The sequence below is a fragment of the Symsagittifera roscoffensis genome, chromosome 1 (assembly GCF_963678635.1).
Source record: "Symsagittifera roscoffensis chromosome 1, txSymRosc1.1, whole genome shotgun sequence".
In the NCBI taxonomy this organism is placed as follows: domain Eukaryota; kingdom Metazoa; phylum Xenacoelomorpha; order Acoela; family Convolutidae; genus Symsagittifera; species Symsagittifera roscoffensis.
Window position 1 is genome coordinate 48,788,874 of NC_087062.1, and position 27,799 is coordinate 48,816,672.

Here is a 27,799-nt window from a genome sequence, read left to right on the forward strand (position 1 = left end):
ATTGCAAAATCCAAACCCAGCCCACCAGCATTTTCCCAACCGCCCTTGCGACCTATTCAACCCCAGTCCACAAATGATTCCCCCTCTTCTATTTCTCATATTTCCCAAGCAACCCCGACATACTCCCCCTTTACCAATGACCATTCCAACAGATTCCCCAGATTCCAACAAATTTCACAAGAATTAGATAACCTAATAACACTACAACAACAAATACTACGTCCTCACACTCTAACTATTCACCAATTATCATCAAATATAACATCATCAAACCCACCAACTCCTACACCCTCTTCAGTTTATACCCCTTCTTTAGATCAATCCTCAACATCAACCCATTCATCATCCACAACTAACCGTGCATATAGAACGTTCAAAAGAAAATTTCCTAACCACGCGTTTCCCTCCAAACCCGGAACAGCCCGCGATTATGTAAGCCACCCTGACCACATTATTACTCCAGCCTTTCTCCAAGCTTCCCTAACCTCTTCCCCCAATCAACCATTAGTCATTCCAACCCTCACATTGAACAACCTCACTGTGTCGATGAGCACATACTAATCCCTACACTTCACTGGACAGCGTTTTATTATTTCTCAAATCCACTTTGTATACCATTAAATAAAACACCTCACAAAATAGAAAAAGTAAACTAGATTTTTTCAGACTCACCGCAGCACTAACACCTAGACAATTTACTCACGTAGGATATAAAAAGCTACTAAAAATTTTCACTGCACCCCGAGCTAATGATTTTTCTATCGAATATTATGATCACAACATCATCAGACCTAACCAAGACTAATTTTTAGACAAAGATAAGTTCGCTAACCCTCAACTAACAGAAAAATTTTTCATCTTAACACCCTACATCTTTACACTAAGCTCACTAAATAAAAAACACGAACACATTTTTCCGAAGAACTAATCGATATCCAAGCTTATGAATCATTTTACGATAAATTTCAAACTTTGTCACTAACTTTTCACTTCCTCACTCCAAAAGAGCGAGATCTGCACTGTTCACACGACATCATGTTACGAACTAAACAAACGCACACTCACACATATTATAGATTCATTCAAAATCATTTTATTTTTTTTACACATTCACGACAACCCCACCATCGTTTTCAATTTATTAATTCAAAGTACACTTCACCATTTCTCTTAAATTTCTCATACTGTATTAAAAGCACTAAACTGAGCTTCCTCATAAATTACGACCCAGTAACCCAAATGTATATATTTTGTCCACTCACCAAGACCTTTAATGTAGAAGAATCCCGGCCCCTCATTGTCCCGCATGAATATATACAACCTATAGAAATCCCAATATTAGAATGCATTCACAATACTAAATAATCACAAGCTTTTTAATCTCATTCAACACGCCAATCACGAGTTTTCTGTAGGCAACGAAGAATTAAACACCATAAGAGCACTTTAACTGCTTTGGCCACTACTGGAAACTAAAAAAATTTTTTCGCATGTTTGCAAAATTACTAACCACATCAGGTTCAATTCACGATATCTTCCCCCATGGTTTCTTACCCTATAATTAGGTAAGCATAAATTAAATATTTTAACACTAATAAATTCAAAACATACTAACCGTTTCTCATTAAATGTTTCTTCATTAGTCTTTAGATCACTATCATCTACAGACAAGAAAACAATAAACTTTTCAAACAGCAAACTCTTTTTTAATTCATAAGTTTTTATTAACTAACAGCAAGAAATGAAGCAGTAAAATTTCCTCTCCACAGCAGTAATTTCATCTATAAGTTCTTTTCCCCAATATAGTAAATCTAAATACATTGAAAATAATTTAATAATTTCAATCCCCCACAATGCAGTAAATTTAAAGTTTTCAGCAGTAAATTTATACAAATATCAGCAAAAATAAGCTTTTCAAGAATCAAACGCACACAAATTCTATCCACACTCGCACAGCTCGCCCACGACGAGTTGTTTAAAATAATGATTTCAGTTTCAACTTTCACTGATAACAACTCAAACTAACAATAACAAATTTCAAACTTTCTTTTAACCCGGTTGGAAAGGAATTATATAATAATCCCAACTAACCAATGCAGCTTACTAAACACCATAAAACACAAACTAACAGCATGACTAAGAAAAGAAAGCCCTTAGTACCCAAACTGGATTAAACCAGCTTAAAGAACCGATAATTTATTCTTTTGAAGACTATTGATAAGTCTAGAAAAGAACGCATAAAACACCAAAAAGTCGAAAGACAAACCCAAACCAAACAATTCGATTTTTGAGAAAAAGAAACAACTAAAACAACAAAAGGAAAAACCTAGAAACAAACACGACACAAAAGGTTAACACAAAACAGGACTAAAAAACCATCATGAAATCATACCCTCACTCCTGGCCTAACCCACCAGATGAGGACGAAGTCCTGAGCATGCCTAATAGCCGGCCTAACCCACCGTGCTAGAATCCACGCTTTGTGACCCACTCCTCATTTTTGATAAGAGGTACTCAAGTGTGAGTAACTCTTTTAAAATAACTGAACTAAAAATAAAAGCTTTTGCGATAAAAACTAATAAAAAATCACAAATAAACGCAGGAATAACTAAACATTCATAAATGTAAAATATATATTGCAGTAATATAGATCATACACAATCACGAGGATGAGCATCAAGCAGCTAAGACAACCTCATCACGCACAACCGACAGAATGGCTGAACACAACCGATATGCCGCTCACAACCACAACTCAAAAGATTTGAAGTACGACTTGACTCCGAAGCAAAGGACTTCATTGAAACAGACCAATGACCACCTCGATGTTCAAGTATAAGTACAGATCCGAGTTGCAGGGCATTCCCTCCAAACTCGAGCTTCTCGAGATTGATTTTGTTATCAATCTTAGTCATCATTGAAGGACAAGGTGAAATCTAATACTCCAGTTTCCTGGAGCTTCCTCCTCCAAGAATGGAATAAGAACTGATGCTTGCAAACGATCAATCATCCATCGTGCACTACAGAAATAAGTCAATGAAAGAAAAACTCTGAAAAGCCGGGAAAGTGGTTCGGAAGGACTGAGCTGAACCACTAGGAAACTTGACTGGAAGAGGTGACCAGCCAAGTGGGAAGGTGGTGCTGATGTCAAGTGCAGTGCACGTCAAGGGGACAACCAGCACGGGATCACTACAACAAGAAGGGGTGTTCTCAAGTTGGGCAAACGGGTACCGTGAAAATCCACATTAAATTATAGGAAATAAGTGTAAAATTGGATACGCGGAGTCCCATTGTTTTGAGGAAGTTTTTACACAAACAGGCCTGGAAACAGGTCTACGGTTTTCTCTCGAGAGGTTTAGCACCCGGCGCTTAAGGGATTTTTCGGCTTAAGAGGGGGGCTAAAGAGGGGGGAGGTTAGAAGGGGGGCTGGTTAAGTTAGAGGTTGGCCGTTGTGAATTGTAAAAAGGGGGGACACATTAGAGTAACTAATTGTTCGGCATCGTCGATTTAGTTACATTAGATACTAACACGCGTTGGTTATAAGAAGCGGATATCCAAATTTAACATCGAGTTAAGGTAGGTACCCTGGTCGGATCGGTAGGGGGGAACGGACATAGACAGTTTTTGTGATACCCCATAAGATCGCTAGCAGGGGGGAGGAAAACGCGTGGCAATCGGGTACCAGACATTTTTTCAGACAAAAGTTGACATCTGTCAGCTTTGAATTTTAGGTGGGTTCATCTTTCTGTTTTTGTAATTTTTCCTGATTAAATTTTTACGTTTTGGTGAAAATTTGTTGTTGGTATTTAAACGAACAGGTGATCACAAGATACCTGCGAAGAAGGTAAGGTTTCAAATAGCCTGAAACAACGAGAGAGAGAAAAATACAGGGGGGTCAGTATTTGGATTTTGGCCATTAAGTTAGGGATTTTGGGAAAATTTTTACTAGAGCTCAAGTGGTGGTACACGGTACAGCGATTCAAGAGTCCCCACAACGAAGAAGAAGAGATCCTACTATCCAGACACTTAGTGACAAGTCTTGGGACAGTATCGAAGAAGTCTTGGGACATTGCAGTCTAGGGACAGTGGTCTTGGGACAGTGGTCTAGGGACAGTGGTCTTGGGACACTAGTCTTGGGACAGTGGTCTTGGGACAGTAGTCTTGGGACAGTAGTCTTGGGACAGTAGTCTTAGGCAAGGGTATTGGAACAGTAGTCTTGGGACAGTGGTCTTGGGACACTAGTCTTGGGACAGTCGTCTTAGGGCAAGGGTCTTGGGACACTAACAAGAAGTACTGGGACAGCACTGAATAGTCTTGGGACAGTAGAGAGGAAGTCTTGGAACTGTATAAAGAAGGGGGTGACGGTACTAAAGAGTACTAAGACAGGTTGAAGTAACCAATCGCAAAATTAAACTTTCTAACCAGTGAAAAAGATCCGGTACTGTGGGGATCAAGAACATATAGAATTTTCAAAAAGCTTAGGAAACGTTGTTTTTATTAAATTGTAAATTTCTTTTTATCAATTTTGTCAAAAGAAGTTTTAACCTTAGATTAGAATTTTGTAGATAGTAATACTGTAAATAGGAACAATTGTATATAAAAATAATGAGGCGGAGCAGGGTACCGGTGGCTGAAAAAAGATATACTGAAGCGAAGACAAAATATAACTCGTCGCTACGTAAAACGACATCAATGGGTCCAAAGATAACAAAGAAGAACTTTTCAGTTAACATGGTCAACACGAGGAGTAATACAGTGAACAGAGCAAAAGAGGGCACGGAAGGGAAACAAGCAGAACCCGCCATCGAGATTGAACTAGAGACACCGGACCAAAGCGTAGATGATGTGGGAAAGAAGACGACAGAGTCAACTCCGATACCGCATGCGGAAGAACCTAATCCAAAGTCCATGGAGTTCTCACCGATAGACAATGTGGAAGACACAACAGGCAACACGCCAGAAACGGTGAAGGACGAGTCTCAAACAAAAAGAACGTCTTTTACTGAAAGATTGGCGATAATGGTCGGAATGAAGTCGAGAGACGCAGCAGTGGAAGAGACGAAAGCCGAGAAAAGCAAAACATTCGGAACAGTTTCCACGAGAACGACAGACACCGACCAAAACGAAGACCAGATCAGACCGGGAACAGCAACCAACAACAGGACAACAACTGACCATGGAACAGCTACTCTTGAGCTAGGTGATTTGATGGCAAAGCTAGATCAAGTAGACAAGAAACTGAAGCACAGCGAAGAGGATAGAGATGTGATAAGTAGGGAAATAAGAAACAATAAACATGAGTACCTGGACAGCTATTTCAATCTAGCGAGAGCGACAGAGGAAAGGCTTCAGCAGATGTCGGACAAGGTAGATACCACGGATGAAGAGCGAGACAAGAACATCAGAAAAGACACGCAAGAAATGAAGCAACGATATGACGCAGTGAATAGCCAGTTGGGGAGTTTGAAAACGAGAATGGATACGATGAGTAGAGACCAGGCTGAGAGTTCATGTGCAATACAGACAAAGTTAGACGCCATCTTGAGGAACTCAACGCCACAAGACAGGCCAGCAGCGGAGCGAACGCAAGGCAATAGAGTTGACTTCGTGGAACCACAACGGAACAAACGGCAGTCAACACCGTTACCATTACCCCGGGATGCTGCGTTTACAGCACCGGGGGGGGGGGGCAAAGCGATTATGAAACGTGGAACAACGAACACAACCAGTAGTCCAGGGGTCTCCACGACTCACAACAACGTGGGACCGGATGTCATGACATGGGCAAGCACCTGGGAAATGATGAACAGGACACTAGAAGCCTTCGCCACAAGGAACACCGACTCGAGTGACAGAAGAAGCAACAAATCCAGGAAAACTTTCAAAAAACCGAAAGAATTCAAGGATGATTCAGACGGATGCATTGACACTTGGGTAGAAGACATGAGGTTGCATTTGGAACAAGACAACTTGAACGATGAGAGGCAAGCATGCACAGCGATACTGAATAACTTGGAAGGCACGGCATTGAAATGCGTGGTTGCGAAGAAGGAAGAGGAACGCGACACAGCGGATAAAATCTTCGAGATATTGTTAAATCAATTCGGGTCAGGCATGAACGGTCATCAAGCGATGATGCGATTTGAAAAGAGAAGGCAAAGGGACGATGAATCGATAGACAGGTTCCTAGATGATCTTGAGAGCTTGACACGAAGGAGTGACCCGGAAGAATCCACCAATAGAAGGAACTTCAGCATCGCCTCAAAGTTCATTGATGGGGTAAAGAGTGATGACTTGAGAACAATGTTACCAACTTACTATACATTGTCGAAAGACAGTGCACCAACTCCAGAAGAGATGAGGCAGAAGTCAAGAGAGTACATGCTAATGAAACCCAAGAAATACTCGTACTCAGATCACAGGAATGCTCAAGGGGGAATCAACCACAAAGGTCGTCGTGGTACAAGCCCAGAGATGACATGGACAAACGTAGATCATGCGCGAACTGCGGGTCAGCTGACCATCATGTGGCGGATTGCACAACATACAAGCAGGGCATGAAGAGTTTGGGATATGCACCCGATGAGGAAGATATGAGCCAGATGGAGGAACACGAGTTCTATAGTGGCTTGATCATCAAAATAGGTGCAAGATGCTTCTTCTGCAACCAAGAGGGGCACTTCAGGATGGACTGTCCGTTGTTCTGGGAGGCAGTCAAGAACCAGAGTCATCCAAAACACAAGTTGGCGTTAGCAGCGGTACAGAACCAGAGAAATAGACAAGGTGAATTTGAAACGAAAAACGTAGAAACACCAAGTGCGGAACTGCCAACGAAAACAGTGAAAGCTGTAACGCAAGTTAATAGTGCAATAGAGGCCACGGCCGGGAACGCCCTTGAGATAAATTATGAGAAGGCGGCGGCGGAAGCTATCAATAAAGTGAAACAGGACCTGGCGGCGAAAGAAATAGAACAACGACTGAAGCAAGAGATCGAAAGACAGAAAATGAACGAGGCATTAGGTTGCTCGCAGTCAATACCAGAGGCTGTAGCGGGATAAAAAAAAAATGGAAACTGCAACATTGTAAAGATGGTGACGGGGAAGCCATTCGGTATAACAAAGATCGGGGCAAGAATAATGTCAATAATCACCGTGGGCGGCCATGAGGTAACGAGAAACTTGAGCGAACCAAGTGACCAGACAATAATGCACATTGATGTGTATGCAGATTACTTGAGTGGTATAAGCCTACAAACGACTTCTAGAGCATTGAGGGCACTACTCACGAAAGGGGGTAGCAAGTCAGTCCGAGTTGACAACAGGTACACAGAAGCTTATGGTCCGCATGAGGTGATGCTAAATATAGGTGGGATCAACATCTGTACGAAAACAATGATAACATGTGATGAAGATCTATTAGGGCAAATCTACGTGGGAAAAGAAGAGTTGAGAGTGAGATCGATTGGACACTGCGCCATGCTTGAGGAAGATGCAATGCACATCGGGACAGAGGCAGATGTGTCAGCACATGTGCTCGACATAAGTGGCAAGAAGACTCAGCTACGTGGGTTACTTGATACGGGAGCGGTCTTGAGTGTCATATCAATCGAAACTTGGGAACGAATGGGCTTCAACAAAAATGATTTGATAGACTCAAGAATACGGTTGTCAGCTTCAAACAAAGGGGCGCTGCGGGTGTTGAGCAGAACGCCAATAATAGCCCTAAATCTGGGGGAACGCAACCTGTGGATGAGCTTTCTTTTGGTAGAAAACCTAGATGAGTCTGACCAATTCATTTTAGGCAGAGACTTCATCAGGAACTTTGATGTAACGATTGATCCAAACAACGCAATGTTCAGGATACGGAACCCGGATAGGAGGTACGCAATTAAACCGGTAAATTTATTAGTGGCAAATGAGAGCAAAGCACCGGTATTCTTGAGTAGGAGAGTGAGGCTAAAGGCGAACGAAGCAGCGATCGTAAGCTTACGAATGAAAAATTACAATGAATTAAGTGACAACAAGCAGGTATGCATTGTCCCAAATCCAAATAGTCAAAGTGCTGCTGTTTTAGGAAGATCCTTCTCGATAACGAAGAGCGGTCTCTGCGTCAGTGTCTTGTTGAATACTCTTGACATACCAATCACGATACAGAGGGGTAGGAAACTGGGATATGTTTTACCCGTAAAAACTCGATATGAAATGACTGAAAACCAAAAACAAAATGAAGTTGTTGATTGTCCAAATCATAGGGACAAAATTTGTATCTTGAGACGATTGAAGAAAATAAAAGGTTCATCAGGTCTTGTGGAGTCACTTAAGTCAGAGACAGACGATGGACTATCGAGCTGTTCGAATTTCCCGGAACGGCCCACACTAGATGAAATGCAGAGTGATAAACCGGTCCTACCGGAAATTGAACATTTAAGAGGCAAATTAACGGATGAACAGCTCGAAGCCATCAAGGACGTACCAGAACGGAACGAGGAAGTTTTTTCAAGACATAAGGCAGACATCGGGTGTTGTAATTTTGTTGAGCATGAAATAGAATTTGAGGAGAACGCAATACCGCACATGGAGGGGGCGAGGCGCATGACCCCACACAAATCGGATGCGTGTAGAAAAGAGATCGAAACGCTACTAGAGTATGATATGATAGAACCATCCAAATCACCGTGGGCGTGTGGAGTAGTGATGGCCAAAAAGAAAGGCGACCAATTGAGGTTTTGTTGTGACTTTCGATACCTGAACTCCGTCACGGTGAAGGATGCCTATCCCATACCTAGGATCGATGAGAGCTTCTCGAAGTTAAGTGATGCAAAATTTTTTACGACTCTTGATTTAGGTTCGGCCTTCTGGCAGGTACCACTCAGGAAGCAGGACAGGGACAAGACTGGGTTTGCCTGCGAGTTTGTTCTGTTTCAATGGAAACGGATGCCGTTTGGTCTTAGCAATGCCACTGCCACATTTCAGCGATTGATGGCAAACGCGCTGATAGGTGTGACGAAGAAGTACGGCACTCTGGTAATGTGCTATGTGGATGACGTGGTAATAGCGACACCCACACTGGAAGACCACATTGAGAGACTTGACGAGGTGTTTGCGTGTATGAAGAGGTCGCGGCTAAAGTGCAAACCATCAAAGTGCGAGATACTCAAGGATTCGATAAAAAAACTTGGGCAGGATGGTGGACAGACACGGCATCAGACCAGATCCAGACGCAGTAGAAGCAGTTCTAACTTGGAAATCGCCAAAAACGGAACACCAATTGATGAGCTTCCTGGGTTTTGCAAATTACTACACAGAAATCATCAAAGGCTATGCAGACAAGGTTTACCCGATGCAACAGTTAATGAGACACAAGGGCAAGAAGTTCACGTGGAACAACGCAGCAGAATAGTCATTCCAGAGAATAAAGAAAGAGTTGTGCGAGGCACCAGTACTAGGGATGCCAACAGAGAAATGGATGTACGTGCTGGATACGGATGCGTCGGTAGTAGCGATTTCTGGAATTCTCCATCAGGAACAAGAGTGGAACGGGAAAACAGTCTTGAGACCAATAGCGTACGGGAGCAAAATCCTAAGTGACACGGAAATGAAGTACCGCGCACCGAAAGCAGAGATGTTTGCGGTGGTCACCTTTGTCGAGAAATATAGAGAAGACCTAGGCAGCGAGCCATTCAAGCTGCGAGTCGACAACAGGGCACTAAGCTGGCTGAAAACGTATTCAATGGACCAAAGTTACATTGGGAGGTGGATAGTTCGCCTGGATGGATACAACATGATAATTGATCATAGAACACGAGACAAACATCAAAACGCTGACAGCTTGAGTAAGAAGACGGAGTTCTACGAGAGACAAGAACAGAGGGAGGCAGATAGACCTGAGATCAAGGATGGCTTCTCCTTCATGGACAAGAAAACGTACGATAGTCTTCCACTCACGAGATGGTTGGACAAATCAGGCAAACCAATAGAAGATCACCCCGAATTACCAAAAGAACCTCCGGAGAAAACAATCTTTAAAAAAAACCGAGGGATGCCGATAGGTATAATGCTCAAGTCAAAGATTGTGAATGAGACGCTCAAGGCAAAAGGCAATGATCTTAACCAGGTAGAGACGGGAGAGGCACAAATAGACAATGACTTAATGAGGTTACTCAAGAAACTAGCAGATAACAAGCCCGTGATCCAAGAAAAGGGCAAGGAGGAACCAGAGGTCACAATACTGCGAAAGAGCGGGATAGTTAGTGATGAAAAAACTACGAAGGTGACTAACCCTGATGGGAAGGAAGTCGTGCAGTCACTGGTTGAAAAAATCCCGGATGACATACTTGAACAGACTCAGGTTAGGAAAAAGAAAGTGGCGTTCAAAGAAGAGGCTGAATACCTGGGACTAGGTCAAGAGTCCGGGGAGTCCACGGAGGAAGAAGATACTGAAGGAGAAAATTTGTCCGGGGAGTGTGAAACATGGGATGAGGACTCGGACGAGAGCAGCGACAATCAGGATAGTCTCTGCATGATATTGGCAGAAGAGAAGATTAGACACCGCGACAGGGAATTACAAACAGATCCATCCTCAGGAACATACAACTTGGACTTACAGGAAGTACGAGGAGGTGAAGAACTTGAAAGAATTGCAGTTTCGAGGAAACCATTCAGGGAACTTTCATGTAACTCAAATGTCACCACAAATCTGGTGCCAGAAGGTGATATGAAGATCGTAAAGAGGATAATATGCGTGAAGCTGAATGACGACATCCGCAACCATGGGGAAATGAACGGACAGATCATGGCACTAAAGGAACATGTCAAGGCGAGATATAGGCTGTCGGATAAGAGCCCAAAAGAATGACAAGATGACAAGTAATCTCTCTAAATGGGTCCGAACGGGGTCCAAGGAGAAAGGGGAACTCGAGGAAGACAGCTACTAGATCCTGAGCCAGTTCTACAAAGAAAGGAAAGATTTACTCTATCATACAGCTGGCGGGGTGGTAGCATGCAAGAGAAAAGACGAGGAGAAGATATTACAAAATCACAGCCTCATCATATTACCACAATTGTATCAGACAGAGGTGCTGTTCAGATAGCACGATCAGATGGGGCACCAGGGGATAGACAAGGTGCAACAAAGAATACTTCACAGGTTCGATTGTCCAGGATTGAGGAAAGCTTGCGAGAGGTGGGTGAATGCATGCCTGACATGCCTGCAAGTGAAAGATCCAAGGAAGATGAAATTCCCACTCAAGTCGGTGGAAAGCTTGAAACTTAATGAAGTGGTGCAGATAGACCATCAAAAGATCTGCATGACGGAGTCGGGGTATAACCAGTTACTGGTTATAATTGACCACTTCACGAAGCTGGCAGAAGCGGTGCCTTGTCAAACAGCTTCGGCAGAGGAGACTTGTGACCACCTGATAACCCATTGGATATCGAGTTATGGTTGTCCGATGACTTTTCAGTCAGACAACGGCAAGGCCTTTGTGGGGGACTTGACTAAAGAATTGATGAAGAGGTCACACATTGCTCAAGCACACTCAACGACTTACCATCCTAAGACCAACGGGCCGGTAGAGAGACAGAATAGGACGTTGGTGAATATGCTGAGGGTATACTGCTCAAGGTACATGACAGACTGGGATAAATATCTGCCGCAAGTCGTAGGGGCATACAACAGTACTCAACACTCAACAACGGGCATCAGTCCTTTTATGATGTTGACAGGCAGAGAGAGAGAGAGCAATGCCCCTGACATTCTTTTACCCGGAATATGAAGGGAAGAGGACGTCGCCTCAAGCTTACGTGAAAGAAGCGATCAGGAGACAGCAGGAAATAAATGAGCTATGCAGGAGGAACACTGCGCAAGCACAAATGAGACAGCGCAAGAAATATGATGAAAAGATATTACAGGCGAAGCCATATGAAGTGGGCCAGTACGTGTGGGTTTTCCAGAATGTTATAACGCCCAAAGGGACGAAGAAACTACTCAAGAAATGGAGAGGGCCATTCATGATAACGGAAGTACATCAACAAGGACGGTTCTACCGCTTGAGTACTGGACGAGCAGCATATTATGAAAATCTGAAGCCTCATGTCCCATCCCCAGTGGACTGGTGTATACCAAAGGACATGGAGGAACTCGAGTACCTACTGGTGGAGCCAGCATGTGAAGTGAACGAAAAAGGCATCAGAGAGAAGAATGATGGCAATGAGAACTTGAGTTTGGATGACAATGAAAAAATAGAAGCGGACTCTGAAGCGGAATCTTTTGTGGAAGAAGACTGGAATGATCCGGAGCAAGGTGAGGTGCCGAAGTGGCAGAACCACACTTATCAATACCAGCGGGGACAAGGAGTGGCAATCGCAAACGAACAGGCATGAGGTACAACAGGTACGGGGACGATTTCCTGATTGATAAGATACAGCCCGACGACCTAGGCAAAGAACTACTAGGTGTGGGCGAACTGGCGGAAGATGATGAATGGCAAATCATCAATGATAATGAACACTACCCACAGGAAGACTACTCGACACCGGAGCGGGAGACAGGTTTGGAACAGAGCGAGATAGAGAGGAGGGAGAATACGAACCTGAGGGTATTAGAATGGATGCGCGATGTCAAGAACGGAAGCGACGAAGGACAAAGCATACAACAAATTGACATATCAGCGGGAAAGCACATGAAAACGGAGAGTCCGCTTTTCGACTGGACGGCAACAGACAGGCCGCTTGACATTCCGCCAGACAATTCAGACCCAGCATCATCGACGGAGACGTCGATAAATATTTTTGTCCGGGGAGTGGGGGTAGGACTTACCCACACCGAAAATTTAATGATAAAGAAACTCAGGCAAGTGAGAGAAACGAGCGGACTGGAACTGGATGGGGAGGAGGCCGAGCCTACCATAGGACGGAATTTCAAAACGAAGTTTGAAGTACTAAACGAATACTCGGAAAATATCCTGATAACGGATAGTGACTTCATTCTGTCAGACAGGACTAGCGCAATCTGTATCACGGCGGACATGAGTTTCAAATCGAGACTGGAGGCTGACTTCAAGAGAGAGTACCAGAACGTAGAGTTTCTGTTTAGACAGAGACCGGGGCTGGAAGGAATGGCTGCGCTTCCACCATCAGTAGCACAAGTCCCGGGCAAATACCTGTGCTTCCTAGTGACGAGGGTCAATGACAGGAACACTATCCATCCCGAACACGTGATGTTAGCACTAACAAGATTACGAGACTTCAAGATTGAAAGAAGGATAACGGAGGTCTCAATGCCGGTGTATGACCCAAACAGGGGCAAATTGAGCCAAAGGGAATTGTACGCTATCCTGCGCGTGGTCTTCGCAGAAACGGAGATAATGGTACATCTCCATAAGAAATACTACTCGAGCATTGCCTGAGTCAGGTACACGGGGGTCTCGAGCTGGGTACGAGGGGAGGATCTCGAGTTAGGTGTTGGGGTACAAAACAGTTAAAAGGATCTTAAAGGTGATTGGCATGACAATTAAATTTTAAATGATTGATAGTGCTAAAACATAAAATGAATCTGCATGCATTTAGAAAATTTCTAATTGAACTATTCTAGTAGGACGAAAAGGAAAGGGTTTTAACTATAGTGGCAAGGGGGGTTTTAGGTTAAGAACATGGCCTGTTAGTCTAAAAAATCGGGTGCTTTTTTCAGATTGATTTGGTAAAGTCAAATTGACTACCCAACTACATTCAATAGGAAGAAAGGAAGTCCTTGAACGAACACGCAAGTTGAACAACGCTTCAAGAAGGTGATACTCAAGTTGCTAAGGTAATTCTCAAGTTGCTAAGGTAATACTCAAGTTGCTAAGGTAATTCTCAAGTTGCTAAGGGAATTCACAAGTTGCTATTACCCAAGATCACCTGGAAGTTACAGAAAAGGCAGATCGATTCTGGAAATCCATGCCATCGGCTCTGAAGAGGCCCACACTTGATGAGTTGTACAGACGCCTGAGGGACCTGGATTACACTCAAGTGGATGAGAGAATGGCGGTGATGCTGAACGCCATCCTCCAATTGGAAGAACAGGGCGAATGCCGGGAGTCTGCAACAGAAGCGGTTCTAATGGTCGGCTACACCACTGATGGAATATCCAACCAAGAGCAAACCAGATGGCTTTCCTGGAATGTGGATGGAGGAATAAGGGGATTTGACTTGGCAAGGAACCCTGGCTTGAGCAACAAAACCGAGTATGGCGCAGGGGAGTTCCCATTACCGATGAGACCATCAGCCAGATCTACAGGCCAGAGCACGAGTAAGATGCCATCAATGTCGCGAGCGCAACAAACGGGGGAAGCGTAGTCGGACCTCAGTACTACGAAGAGAGAGCTTGAGAGGACTCAGCGGGAGAGGAACAAGGCGAACCTCGACCGGGATCAAGTGAAGCTTGAGAGAGATCAGGCAAAACTGGAGAGGGATCAAGCGGTCGTCGAAAAGGACCAAGCGCTGAGGGAACTGGATATGCTGAAAGCTGAGCATCTACAAGAACAAACAGTGTGAGAGAATGCCGCGAATTGTGAGCAGCTGAAGTCGGAGCTTGAGAGAATCCAGCAACGACAACGCGAGCTCGATATGCAGAAAGGGGCCAAGCCCAAGGAGCGAATGGTTACCAGCTCAAGGCCAGAGTCGCGTATGGAGGTGGACGAAGCTCCCAGATCGAAGGGACGATTTAACCTTGACCGCGCGGCTCAAGAGCATATGAATGAGGAGTTGGATGTCTGGATACAAACTGAATCAACGTCCTCCCTGCGTGGCCTAGAGACACAAACAATACGCCCATTGATGGACGTCGCGCTGCCTGGGTATACCCCAAGTTCAACCCCGAGTAGTAGTCAGGTGAGCGGTAGCTCGTCACGATTGAAAGAATTAAACGAGAGGCTACAGCTAAGGAGTCGTGAGAGTCCAGCAAGAGTGGAGCTACCCCCGACGTGGAGGGAGCAACCTATCAGGAGTGTGGTGATCTCAAGTTACAAGAAGAACACAGAAGGCAGATACCACAGGCACAATCGTATGTATGGATTGGAGCACGGCACAGAGAGTCAGGAGGGATTGCTTCCATGACGCGGCTTGGGTGGAATACCTCACGCAGCCACGTGTGCCAGAGGGGGCGGTCCACCTGATCGTAGGGGACAGCTTGCTGCGGGTGATGACCCGGAGTCAATCACATTGGCAAACGGGGATCTTGAGTTTCGCTGGAACTGCGACGCCACAGATGTTGGCAAAACTTGAGATGCTAGGCATGGCAAGAGTATACACGGTAACTCTGATGGTCGGGACGAATGACGTGTCTAGGGGGGAGGCCAGGAAGGTGACGAGGCTACATGACAAGATGAGCTGCATCCTTGAGGAATTGCGGATTCAAATGGATCTTGCCATTCTGAGGGTGTGCTCCATTCCTTATAACATGAAGGCGGACCAACATGCGATAGAGATGAACACGAAGGTGCGAAACCTGAATGAAATAATCAGGCAGATACACCAAAGGAGCGTCCTCCCCGTTGGACTACTGGACGTAGCCGAGCAGATGGAGCGATCTGTTTTCCTCGACGATGCATCCTCAGACGGGATTCACTTTGACAGGCCCAGGGGAGTAGAGTGGTTAAAAGATGTCTTCCAAAGACACATAAGCGCGTTGGAGGCAGAGTTGCTAGAGACGGCCCAAGTCACGTTCGGGCCACCCCCAAATCCACCTTTCTTCAACCCGAGAGCCTTATCCAGTCGCCTGGGAGCGATGGCCGATTCTAGAGACAGCTCGAGGAGCAGCCGGACCAGGCTGCCAGGCGCAGCACCCATGGAGGCCGAGGATGCAATGTCATCAACTCCTCAGGTTTCGGTAATAACCTCGGTGGTGGTGCTGGAGAGCAAAACTGGAGAGGCCAGCGGAGACCAGTAGGTCGAGATATGTGGAGAGGGTGAAATAGCTGGACTTGGAAAGTCTGGAGTGCAGGCAAGAGTTGGCGGAAGCTTTGGGTCTTGAGCGGGTGTCACATGAAGACTTGGATAGATACCAGTGCGTGGACTGGTTGAAGGCTCACGAGACGCATTTCTCAAGAGCGAAAATAATGGAGACGGCGGATCTGACTGGGATTCCCACAAAATCGGTCATGGGACCCATCAATTATAGGCCTCTCAAGTTGCTGGGGAGTCCGGGACTCGTGGTGGAGCCTCCCAAGCATCGAACACGCATTGCCAGAATTAGGTTGGCAACTCCAGCACAGTTGAGGGTGGTGGACAAACTGTTGGACCCAAGGGAGATGGAACTGCCGGACGCCGCTTATGAGGATACGAGATTGGCAGACGATCCTAGATACGTAAAACCCTGCGGGAAGACCCAGTTGGCCAAGATCTTGGCAGTTTATGACAGAGCAGATCCAGCCGCTGCGAGGGTGGTCATCAGAGCTGGATCCGATTTTGGGGGAACGTCTCCCAAGTTGTTTTGGCCGGAAACTCTGATATATTCACGCCGGGAGCGGAGCTAAACCAGATGTTAACCTTGGTGGTAGCAATAAAATCGGAGATGCCTTGCGAGCCCGAGCTACTACTGTTTGCGGGAAGGAATGATCACCTGAATTTGACAGGGTTTCTTGAGCAGCTCAAGGGTGATGAACCAGCGCCGAAGAGAATCTGGAAAGCTATCCAGACGTTATTTGCAGCGATGAACGAGGTACAAGAGAACGTTGCCTCACGATTTGGCTCCAAGACAAAAGTAGTGTTCACGACGTCCCCCGGGTACGCGAGCATGCCTCCCGCTCTGCAATTTGTATATGCGGTCTTGATCTTGATAGCGGAAGGGAATGGGTGGCGTATCCTGATGGCAGCTCCCAATCGGGAGTTGGAACCGACGAACTTGAGACTTCGCAAGTCAGAACTGGCGGCGGCGTGGGCGGATGTGTCACACGCGTTGAGGGGCTTCTACGAGTTGGCAGACATCCTCATTGTATTGGACGAGGTCCTCTTGCTGGAGATATCAAACTTCGCCAGGCAACTCAAGCTCAGTCCGGCTATAAGAGATGATCATCCAGTAGTGACTCACCTGACGGCCAGCCTGTGGTTTCGAAGCATGGAGTTAACTATCACGAGCTCCACCAGTAAGTCTAGAGGACCGAGCAATGAAAGGAAGAATGTGGCCGCAACAGAGAAGCAACTGGAGTCCATGGTGTATCGACTGACACAAGAGAGAGGCAGATGGCCCTTCCTGACACCAAGTTTGGAAAACGCTACGGAGAAGACGAAAGAGAATGCTCCACCTCTTGTGAAGCAAATCTGGGATTTTCTTGAGGAGCAGCTGGAAGTGGCCGAGAAAAGGGAAATGACCGTGGCCAGGTTCGTCACAGCGGCCAACGAGGTCACGATTGGAGCATTCTGGAGGGAGCACGCAAGGGGTGAGCTGAAGACGAGGAGGGATCACGAGATTCTTGAGTTCTTGAGTCCTTGATGGGGGAAGGAGTTCATGGCTGGAGTGTTCAGTGCAAAAGAGACTATCTTTGGAGCCTTTATACAGGAAATTCTGAACATGCCCATCAGTCTGTTGTTGGCACTGTACCTGGTTTACCCGAGGTACCTATTCAATATGGGCCCAGCGTACATGTTCAGTCGGGGTGTGGAAACACTCCGGATTGATGGATATTTGGCATTGGTGTCATTCCATCGGCTAATGAAATATGGGGAATCCCTGACGATGGGAAGGACCCACTCGAGCATTGACACCTATTCGTACAAGTGTGCTGCCGGGCTGAAGACGCTGCTAGTGCAGTACCTCCTGATGCAGAACCGACATATGACTGGTGAAGAAAAGAGCCCAAAGACGCGAGATGAATGGAAGAAAGTGAATGGGGGCATGCCTATGTTGACAGACCTGTGCCTGGCCATGAGATCGGACCCCATGGGGATAATCCGGGGGCTAGAGGAGGTCGTAACCTGCATTTATGCACCGGCCGTGACGTATGCGTTTCAAGATCCTCTGGTGACAGCTTATCGCTATTCAGTGACCCACTTGAGCCTCATAAGTAGACTGGATGGGACGACACTCAATTGGTGTCAACAAGAGGTGCTGAGGGCTCAAATGAGCAAAACGGTGCTCTTCGGAAAAGTGAAGGATCCGGAGTTGATGATATACAGTTTCCGAGAACAACTGCAGTGTAGGATGGGAGGTAAACGCGAAGGCCCCATCAAAACCTACATCAAGTTCTGGAACCTAAATCCCCTGACGGCGAGTGGACAAGAGGTCTTGAGAATTCCCGCATGGAAGAACAGCGTCGAGTTGGTGAAAAGGGGCTAGAGGCAATATTGGAGAAGGAGGTACTACCAACGAGCATTCCAGAGTTCCCAACAGTGAGGAGAATGACCCTGGGGATGAACGGCTCCCTGGTGGTCCCGTCCCTGTTCGCGAGAGCAGCGACCGAAGAACAACAGAGGGAGTTCATCGATGGCTGGGATCCCCTGTTCATCGGCTACACTGCAGCGGTTTATTTTCACACTAGCGATACAAAAATAACTTCATGGACGACTCAAGCCAAGAAAATGAGAGGCTCGACGCCCCCGAAATTCGAGGTGCGAGAAGTCTTGAGAACACTTGAGCGGGCAGGTCTAGAGAACATGTTGCCGGTGTGGGATGATGGCAGGATGATCGTGGAGGAAGGACACATTGCACTGAAAGGAGATGAGATGATGTCTGCCACGAGAAGATACCGGGCACATTATGGACTGAAGCAAGTGGAGATGAGCAGGAGGGGAAGGAACTGGATGCATCAGGCCCATTGTATAGGGCTCTGACAGAGTACAAGAAAACGGGTCCGACGACACCGTCACCCCTATCGGTGGGCACCCCTGGGGATAAAAGGAGCGGCCCTGTAGAAGATCGATTCATGAGGATTCTTGAGAGAAGAGGAGTAGAATCAGCAGAGGAAAGCATGGACGAGACTCTCAGCGAGGCAGGAGAGGATATGGAAGTGGGAAAAACACCGGAGCCAAAACCATCAGAGGAGGAATTCACCACTCAAGAACTGTTGAAGGATCTGAGTGGAGACAATTGGACAGACACTGCCACGCCACCGCTGACCTCATCTCCCCGCAAGAATCTAGAGTTACCATTGACGAGCGAGACTCCTAATATGGGAATGATTTTCCTGAGCGCAGAAGGAAGGGAGAAAAACACCTTCAAGGGAAACAGGGAGGCGTTCCTAGGCACTCTGGATGAAGACGCTTGGCGAGAATTCTTGAGCGATTTCAATCTAGAAGTGAATGACGAGATCACATTGGATGATTTCAAGGACGAGCTGTGGGACACGGTGGTGAAGTTTGGAGAGCCTGTCCTGATGGGGACAGGTCTGAAGGAGAAAGCTAGAGGAGAAATGCTGAGCAAGATGGTCGAGTTGAGAAAGGCATCACGGAAGACCAAAGAGGACGAATGTAAAGACAGCTGTACTCTGAAACAAAAAACTGACAATAAAATAATTGAAAGTGTAAGGGGGATAAGGTCGAAACTAGTAATTTAATTTAAAATACTAATATCCTTAAGGCTCGAGCAGGGGGGAGGCAAGAGTTGGAAGGGTTGGAGGGAGACAAAGAAGTCGAATCAGTGATGATAACGGCAACGCCCCCAAGTAAAGACGTGAGGTCTCGCAAGAGGAAGAGAGAGGTGGAGGGATTGGGTAGCCCTTCAGCGGATGCAGTTTTGGAGAAAAACTTGAGAGAGACGGCCCCCATGGTTCTGGCACGATGGAAGACAGCAGCCTACAAGAGTAACTACGAACCAAGGAAACTGCTCGAGGTAGAAAGGGAGATGGAGATCCCCACCAGCTCGACAACGGAAGCAGACTTCAAGCCTCAGAGGACAAAAATGAAACGAGGTTCGACGAGCGGGCAGACATGGGAAGTAGACGTCGGCAAAGAATGGGTCTCAAATGAACATCAGGCCACTGGGAAGCAAGTGACTAGCGATCCTCTTGAGAAGAATAAAACGAGGAACACCTCCCGACCATGGTGGGTGGCACTGGAAACATTGAAAGAATTGGAAGATTGCCTAAAGAAACTCGACAGTGGAGTGTCACGCAAACGACGCAACTGGGCTACCCAGCAGAGGGCTGATATCAACAAATTGGAACTGGGGAGCCAACTGAAGAGAACTTGGCAGAACTTGTTGAGGGATCATTTTGAAGAAGCGATGAGAACATCCTCATCGGCATCGCCGTTGATGGCGAATCCCTTCATTAGAACCGCAGGACAACTGATGTTCGCGTGGAGCCTGGTGGGAATAGAGTTAGAGACACTGACGTCGTATGATAAGTTGAAATTGGGAGGCAAGAATCTAGAGTTGTATCAAGTGCTGATGGAACATGTTGCTAGGGATAACTCAGGCTTGAGTCTGACAAGGAGGAAAGATGCTACCTGTTTCTTGAGGTGGAGAATGTCGATGATGACTGATAGTACCATCCTGGCATGTCACCAAAGAGCAATCGGAAGCAAGACGGTGGAAAGGAGAGTCTCAGCAGTCATCTTGAACGTATACCAGAGTACTGGGGTAGAAAAGGAGGATGGTTCCAGGCAGTCTCTAGAGAACCACAGGAAGTTAGGTGAGATACGGAGATTCTACAACAAAAAGTTCGAGGAGAAACACGACGTACACCGTAACTTGGCCTCGTCAGGAGAGTACTTGAAACCCAACAAAAAGGGAGAGTACCAGTATGTGTCTGGAGTGACCGCATACAACCCTTTCCTGGACTCGGAAGCCGGAGGCGCTCACAGAAACTACGAGGTGGCGGAGCTGCTGAAGTTCTGGACAGAGAAGATAGTGGAGATAGACACTGTAGAGAGATAGAGAGACCTAGCTTAGGTTTGATTCTCGAGAAGACACCAGAAGTAATAAGTGTGCCGCGCTCAAGTAAAAGAGTCGAACCGAAGATGCGTAACGGGAATGGCATGTTGGTCACGAATCTGGGAGTGGTGTGGAAATTGTTGAGGCCCTCCTGGTGTCCACATTCCCATGCGAGCCTGATTGAGAAAGTCACGGAGCGAGTGAGACTAGCACCAGCAGAGGATGAAGATCTGGCGACATTGAGTATAGTGCATAGACTGATCCTGCCTCAGGTGAAGGAGTCAAGTGAAGTGACGAGTAGACTAGGGTCGGTGAAGAAAATGAAGCCAGGCAGTTGTCTTGATTCGACGTGTGGAAATGGCGAGCGCACCTGCGATGGACGGTCATGCGTCAGGATACAGTCCTTCCAGAAAGGAGACCTAGTCACCTGGTTTGAAGACATTACCGAAAGGGAGAAGAGTGAAATACAGATAGTGGCTGAGTGTTACGCGAGTACCACTGTGAACCTAGCAACAGCTCTGGGATTCTTCTCAAGAATGTGCAGTCTCCAGTCACTGGAGAGGCTAGAGTCAGAACACCACTTGGTGACCGCGTTGAGCGTGGAGTCATGGCCCGGGGTGTTGCAAGTGACCCAGAAACACATCAAGAGCTGGAAGGTTGGACTTGAAGCGGAAATGGGATTTCCCATGAGCGAAGCCTATGGTCTGCCTCTGAATGCGAAGTCCTTAGTGGGGTCAGTGATTGCCAACCTATGTGGCAGCCACTATCCATTACACATGGCGATGGTGGAAGTATCCAGCCAAAGGGTATTGATAGACAAAGCCTTCTCAGTGCCCAAATGCGTAAGACTGGCTCGGATGTCGCATCACTCACACAAGCTGTTGAGGAAGATCCGAAAACAGTGCCGAGAGAACAAAGGGACAACTTGAGTGAAATCTGGGGGGAAGAACTTCTGGGTTTGGAGGGTGAAAACACAAGTGACCACGAGAGACAGAACGTGATCGGGAAACCCATGGTTGGTGCTCCAAACCTGGAAGAGATCGATACGATACACGAGAAATGATGGAACTTGAGCCTCTCCTAGAAGCCTCGGGAGAACGGAATCTGAGGAGCATCGACCTCACACATGGGGATTGTCCATGCCATTGGCTGGCTCAAACAGTGTGGTACCCGTACCACGCCAATCTCTGCCTGATCTGGGATGTGGAGGAAATCAGGTCGTTGGGACTGCCCGATCATCAGCAAAAGGTGACCATCTTGTTGGTGAGCACAATGCTGGCCCTACGATGGATTGAAGAAAATGTAGCAAAATATCGGGAATCGAAGAGGCCAACGGCAGAGTCGATTTACGCGATAGATTACAGCAGGAGACTTGAACTGTTTGAGACCGCATGCAAGGTGTTCGCCATACCAATGGAAGTCAGACACGTGTGGAGCCGCTTAAGATTCTTTCCTTGGTTTCCGGCGACGTTAACGTCCTGGTTATACTTGGTACCGAAGGATCATATGAGGAAATATCAGAAGGAATATCGACAGTTCCAGGCAGAGATAGGACCGGAGGCCTTCAAGAGACCTCTGCTGACCTATCGAAATGCGATCACTACGGGGTGGAAAAGAGTTGGTAGAGTATCCAGAAACAACACCAGAGCGAGGGAGTCGTTACTAGAGGAAGACCTGGTGAGGAATGTAAGCCGGAGTCTTCACAATTCCTTCTGTTTGAACCGAGAGTCGAAGGTAAAGAGTTTACCCAATCAAGCGAAGAGATTGCGGGAGCAAAGGGAGTGGATGCGATCCTATGAACAGCTGAAGGCTTGGGAGGAGATTGTGATTAGCTCCGATGATGAGGAGGCACTATTGAAACAGATCACTGTGTCAAATATATCTGGGTCTGGTACCTCGAAGGCGAAGAACACGAGGTGAGCCGGTGGCTCAAAAGGGAATTCTGGAGTCTGGAGTCTTGAGAGGGAGGGGGCTCGAGGGTGAACTCGGATGAAATCTGGGTTCACCAAAAAGAAATTTTAACAAATGAGATATTGTTATTAATATGCTATAATTATTATATAAATCAAAATGCTGCATGACAATTTCCTGACTGAATAGGACAAAAGAAATTTTAATCATAAGCCTTAAAAGCGGAGATTTAAGGTGTAGGTATATGAAAATTTTGATTGCTGTTCAGCGATAGTGTGAAACTTTTACATGGTTGTGAATTTTGGAGTGTAGATAAACTTAAGTCTGCTGCAAACTTCTGTAAATGACCACTGGCACTGAATCTTGAGTGACACTCGGGTTTCTGGGGATTCACTGACAGACGGCAGCACGCGATGAGGACATCGATCTTGAGTCCAGGGAGTATGTGCCAGTCGGTCATATCTGGAAGTTTGACCTTGAAGGACACGAATATATGTGATTTTGGAGTGAAGTTTTAGTTTTCAAAAATTCAAATGGAGTCTGTCAACTGAAAACATAAAATAAAAAATCAGAAAGACCAAATTAACAATTGCGGGAAAGTGGTCAAATATATACAATGGGAAATCGCTATTCGCAATTTCCATCGTAGAAAACGAGAGTAGAGCTATCCTATCTGACATAGGAGAAAAAACGAACACGAGAGCGGAGTTAAAATCAACTGGACCAGTGTGAACCTTCAACGGGGAGGCGGACAAGTGAAGTGTCCCAATGGTCCAGAGCCAAAACTATATTCTTGAGTAAAAACTTACTTCCCTTGATTGGAACTCATCATTAGAAAACTTCTTGAGTTATATTTGATTATTTTCATGCCAGAGTCGTTAATTAGTTCAACTACTCTGTGTCTCAAGCGTGCTGCTATGTGAGTACTAAATTTAGTTTTCTCGAGTGTGTTTTATGGTTGTTATGTTGAGATAAGGCGAGTTTTAGGTTGATCCATCTGAAATGGATCAAAGTTCCTCTGTCCAATAAAAAAGTAACTTAACGGATTGTTCCGACCCGGCTTTTAACGGCGTTCGTGTATTTTGGGTATCTCGAGACCTAAGTATGGGAACGTTCTTATTTTCTAGAGTGGGGGATATTTTGGTAGTAGCCTTTAAGCTGTAACGGGCTCTAGTCTCATGTCGCAAGCGAACCGAATTGGCTCCGACCGTTTTTGAGGTAGAAAAACACAAGAGATAGTGTCCCTGACTCTTGAGCCAATGGTTTAGGGCCTATTTTTCTTTAGCTTCATATGTGACCGAAGTAGGCGACTGTTACAGAACCTGATCCAAACTGTATATTATTATTGGTTATAATAATGAAGACTAACCACTCATACTCCATCTAACTAACAACCCATTTATTTGTAAGTGCTGAAACTACTTGCAGTTTCAGCACCAGAGCATTCTGAATTTAACTTACAGCTTAGTTGCCTTTTCCAAGAGACCAACTCGTAACAAACCAGTATACTCTAGATCTATTGAGACTAAGATTTATAAGAATAAGATTAAGATCGGTATTAGACTAAGAAGTTGCACGAATCTATCCGGCCGAAAATAAGATAGCGTGACGAGCAGACGGTGTACCTTATCTGAAATTATTCTATGAGTTGGATATCTGTCGCAACTCAAAAGCTAGTTGCGTGTGAAGCCGAATTAACTTGGTTTTTCGGTCGTTGCGGAATCCGCGACGCAACTAATGTGCCGACAAATTTTAACTTAGTGTTTTTGTGCGCGGAATCCTCTGAAATTCTGTAAATGTAATCCACCTACACTTTGGAGCAATAATAACTTTTTGTGTTTGGTTTCTAATGACCTACAGACATCAACTTGAGCGCATATCCAGTGCAGAGTTCGGCCTCATAAAGTTTAATTTAGGGTGTGAAATTTAAATACTTCTTATGGAAACTAAAATGCAAAACTTAAAAAACTAATAAACATAAAAAACTTGTGCAAAAAACGTAAAATTATCTCTTTTTTAAGAAACGTGTTCGGATTAAATATTTAAAATCTTTTTTTCTCTCGTTTTATCATTTGTTTTTCATAAGAAAAACCAGTTGCGCCATTTTTTATGCTCTAAGCTTTTTGGCTTCTTATTATACCACATACAACGACCTACCATCTTTTCTTTTTGTTCAAAACTTGCCCTTGTAGTATGTCTGATTAGTTAGTTAGTTGGTTTGGTTTTTTGAGTCCTTAAATGACTTGGGCTTTTCCAGGTTGAGTCACCTTTAAGTTCATGTTCCTAGAAACTTTCTTGATGTTCAAGGTAAAATAAAAGGTTTTAGTTTTTTTCGTTGTCTTTTAAATAATTGTCATACCTCAATGTATGATCTTCTAATCCTGGAATCCGAATGGATCGACAAACTGAGATTTTAGTGCGAAGCGAGATAAACAACTAATTTGAACCAATGTTCATTCTTGGTCTGATTGATCATTTGGTCACTGTTTGAGAGAAGATCTCTCAAGGTCGATTGATCGGCCATATGTATGGTTATAACATACGTTAACATAAAACATGTAAATATATATATATATATAAATATATAAATATATATATATATATATATATATATATATATATATATATATATATATCTAGATTTTGTCGGTCCATGCTGGATGACATTCCCCCTTGTGACAAATTTAATTTAATAAATACGAATTGAATTTTAGGGTCCACGTGGGACCATAGTAGTTTTTTGAGTTTTGAGCCCCCGTGGGACTTTGGGTGTTTAATCATTTTCCTTCCTTTGACGGTTCCTCCTCTTGTTTGTTATGTTCCTCGCCATCCTGTATTCCCTTGGAGTCAATCGTTTGTTTCTTCTCGTTTTATTTGATAAGTAGGATCTCATTGTTGTTGTCTGCCATGTCTTCTTCAGTTGGTGACGTCGTCAGATCCACCACTTTGGTGTGTTTAGTGCCATGTTTTGGGCTGATAGCTTCTATAAATTTTAGGCAGATCTGATATTGAGGTGTTTTGTCTGTAAAACCCATCTCCTGAATGAGGGTCTTCAAGCTCGGGTACTCCGACTTTGGTTGCTCGGGTGGCGAATCAATCTCAAAGCGAATCTCTTTTGTTTTCTGCTGCCCTCAGTTATTGTGTTTATCGGAATGGCGTTGCCAAATGCATTTGTCAGCGCCGATTGTCTATTTCATGTGGAATTTCTTTGTGGTTCTGGTGGTGTTAGTGGTGTTCCCTTTTTGTTCTGACGTTTTGGCGAAGGTGCTCTATCCTCTGAAGATGTGGTGGAGTGGTTGTCGTCCGCATGGCTTGATGAATGATCAAGTGTTGTTGTAGTTGTTGTGGCTTTCTGCATTGGCACCTTTGATTGTAACGTCATCCCTCTCGTTTGTGATTTTGCTGGAGGACGTCCCCCAGTTCTCTTTCCAGTAGGCTTTGCCTTTCGCTTTGTTGGGCTGCTTGTTTGGTGACCTGGTTGCTTTTTCGTTATTTTCACTGACAAACCTGTGTTTTCGTCATCCTTAAACATTGCGTGATGTGGCGCGTTGGGGTTTTCAATGTCTAAAAATCGCAGACATGGTCCAGTTCTCCGTGCGGATTTCTACGCAACATAGTCACTAAGTCGATAAGGTCTAAACGGCTCGTAAATTAAACGGTTCGGTACAAAAGCTGCTCAACTATTTCTTAATAACCTTGGTTGTTTTCCGAATGTTTGTACCCAAGCGGTGTGTGGCGTATATGTTAAAATTTTTCCATCAATTGTTTTATATTTTTGCTCGAATGTTTTTGGGTTCTTCACTTTCGTTGCTATCCTAATTGTTTTCCGAGCCACCTGCTCAATAAGTTTCTTAGTATGTGTTCTCTGAATCCCCTTGTATCTTACTTTAAGCTTATCTTTCGCTATGTCTATAACTTTAACACCTGCACCTGTTTTCTGTGATGTCGGGGAATTGTGAAGTTTCTTTGGCGTTCGTGGGCTTGTCCTGTCTTTCTCTTCAATGGACACTTCATCTTCTGACCATTTCTAAAGATCATGCATGATCTCAGCGGGTAGGGGCGGCTTTTTTAAGTTCTTTCTATCTAAACATGCATATTTTGCGTTTTCCCAATTTAAGTTATTTGGTGTACTCCTTATTGCGATGTTTGATAACGGAGTGTTTGGTTTTCGGCCCATGTGTGCCTCAAATTGTGAAATTTTTCTGACCCTGTGTGGTGTGATCCGCAATGTTTTTATTATTTCCGCTACATCCGAAGCTAGTTTGTATGATGTGTTTGTTTTATCAATTCTCATTACCGCCAACCGTTGGAAATATAGCGTTGCATAAACTTAATCGCAATGTCTGCTGTTGTGTTGGAAACAGCTTTTTCTGTGGTAAAACTATAGCAACATAGTAAAACTATTTATCTATAGCAACAAGAATATAAGCATCCTTATTTAGTTCATCTGGGAGGGGTCCTGCGAAATGTAATTGAACTTCCTCGTTAGGTTCTACTACCGGTTCCATAAGAAATGATTGTTTTTTCCGATGATCGGTTTAAAATTTTTAGCCTGTTCCGTACACTTCTTGCAGTTTTGTGCCATGGGGACAATGGTTCGATGTATGTGTGGGAACCATATGTGTTGACATAGATCCAACATGGCCGCCCATCCAGGATGAGTTAAGTGCAAGCTATCCAGAACTGTTTGTCGTAATTGAGTGGGTATTATTATTCTCTCGTCAATTAGTAGGCAGTCTTCGCGGACGTGGAGCCGATTTCTAATTTAATGCCAATATGGTCCATACGAAGTTTTTATGGCCTCCCAGTCCCTTTTCTTGACAAAATTGATGAGTGCGCGGAGGTTCCGATCTTTCTCTGTTGCCGCGGCAATCAATCGTACTCCCAGCACCTTTTGCAGTTTCTTTCTGAATAGTGGGGTGTCTTCCTCGGTTTCTGTAGTCATCGTGGATCTTTAAACTGTTGCCAACACTCCTTCAGTGATCAGTTCATGGCTGGCCTCGAGTGATGTATTTTTCGTCATAGTTGGGGGTGCCTCGTTGTG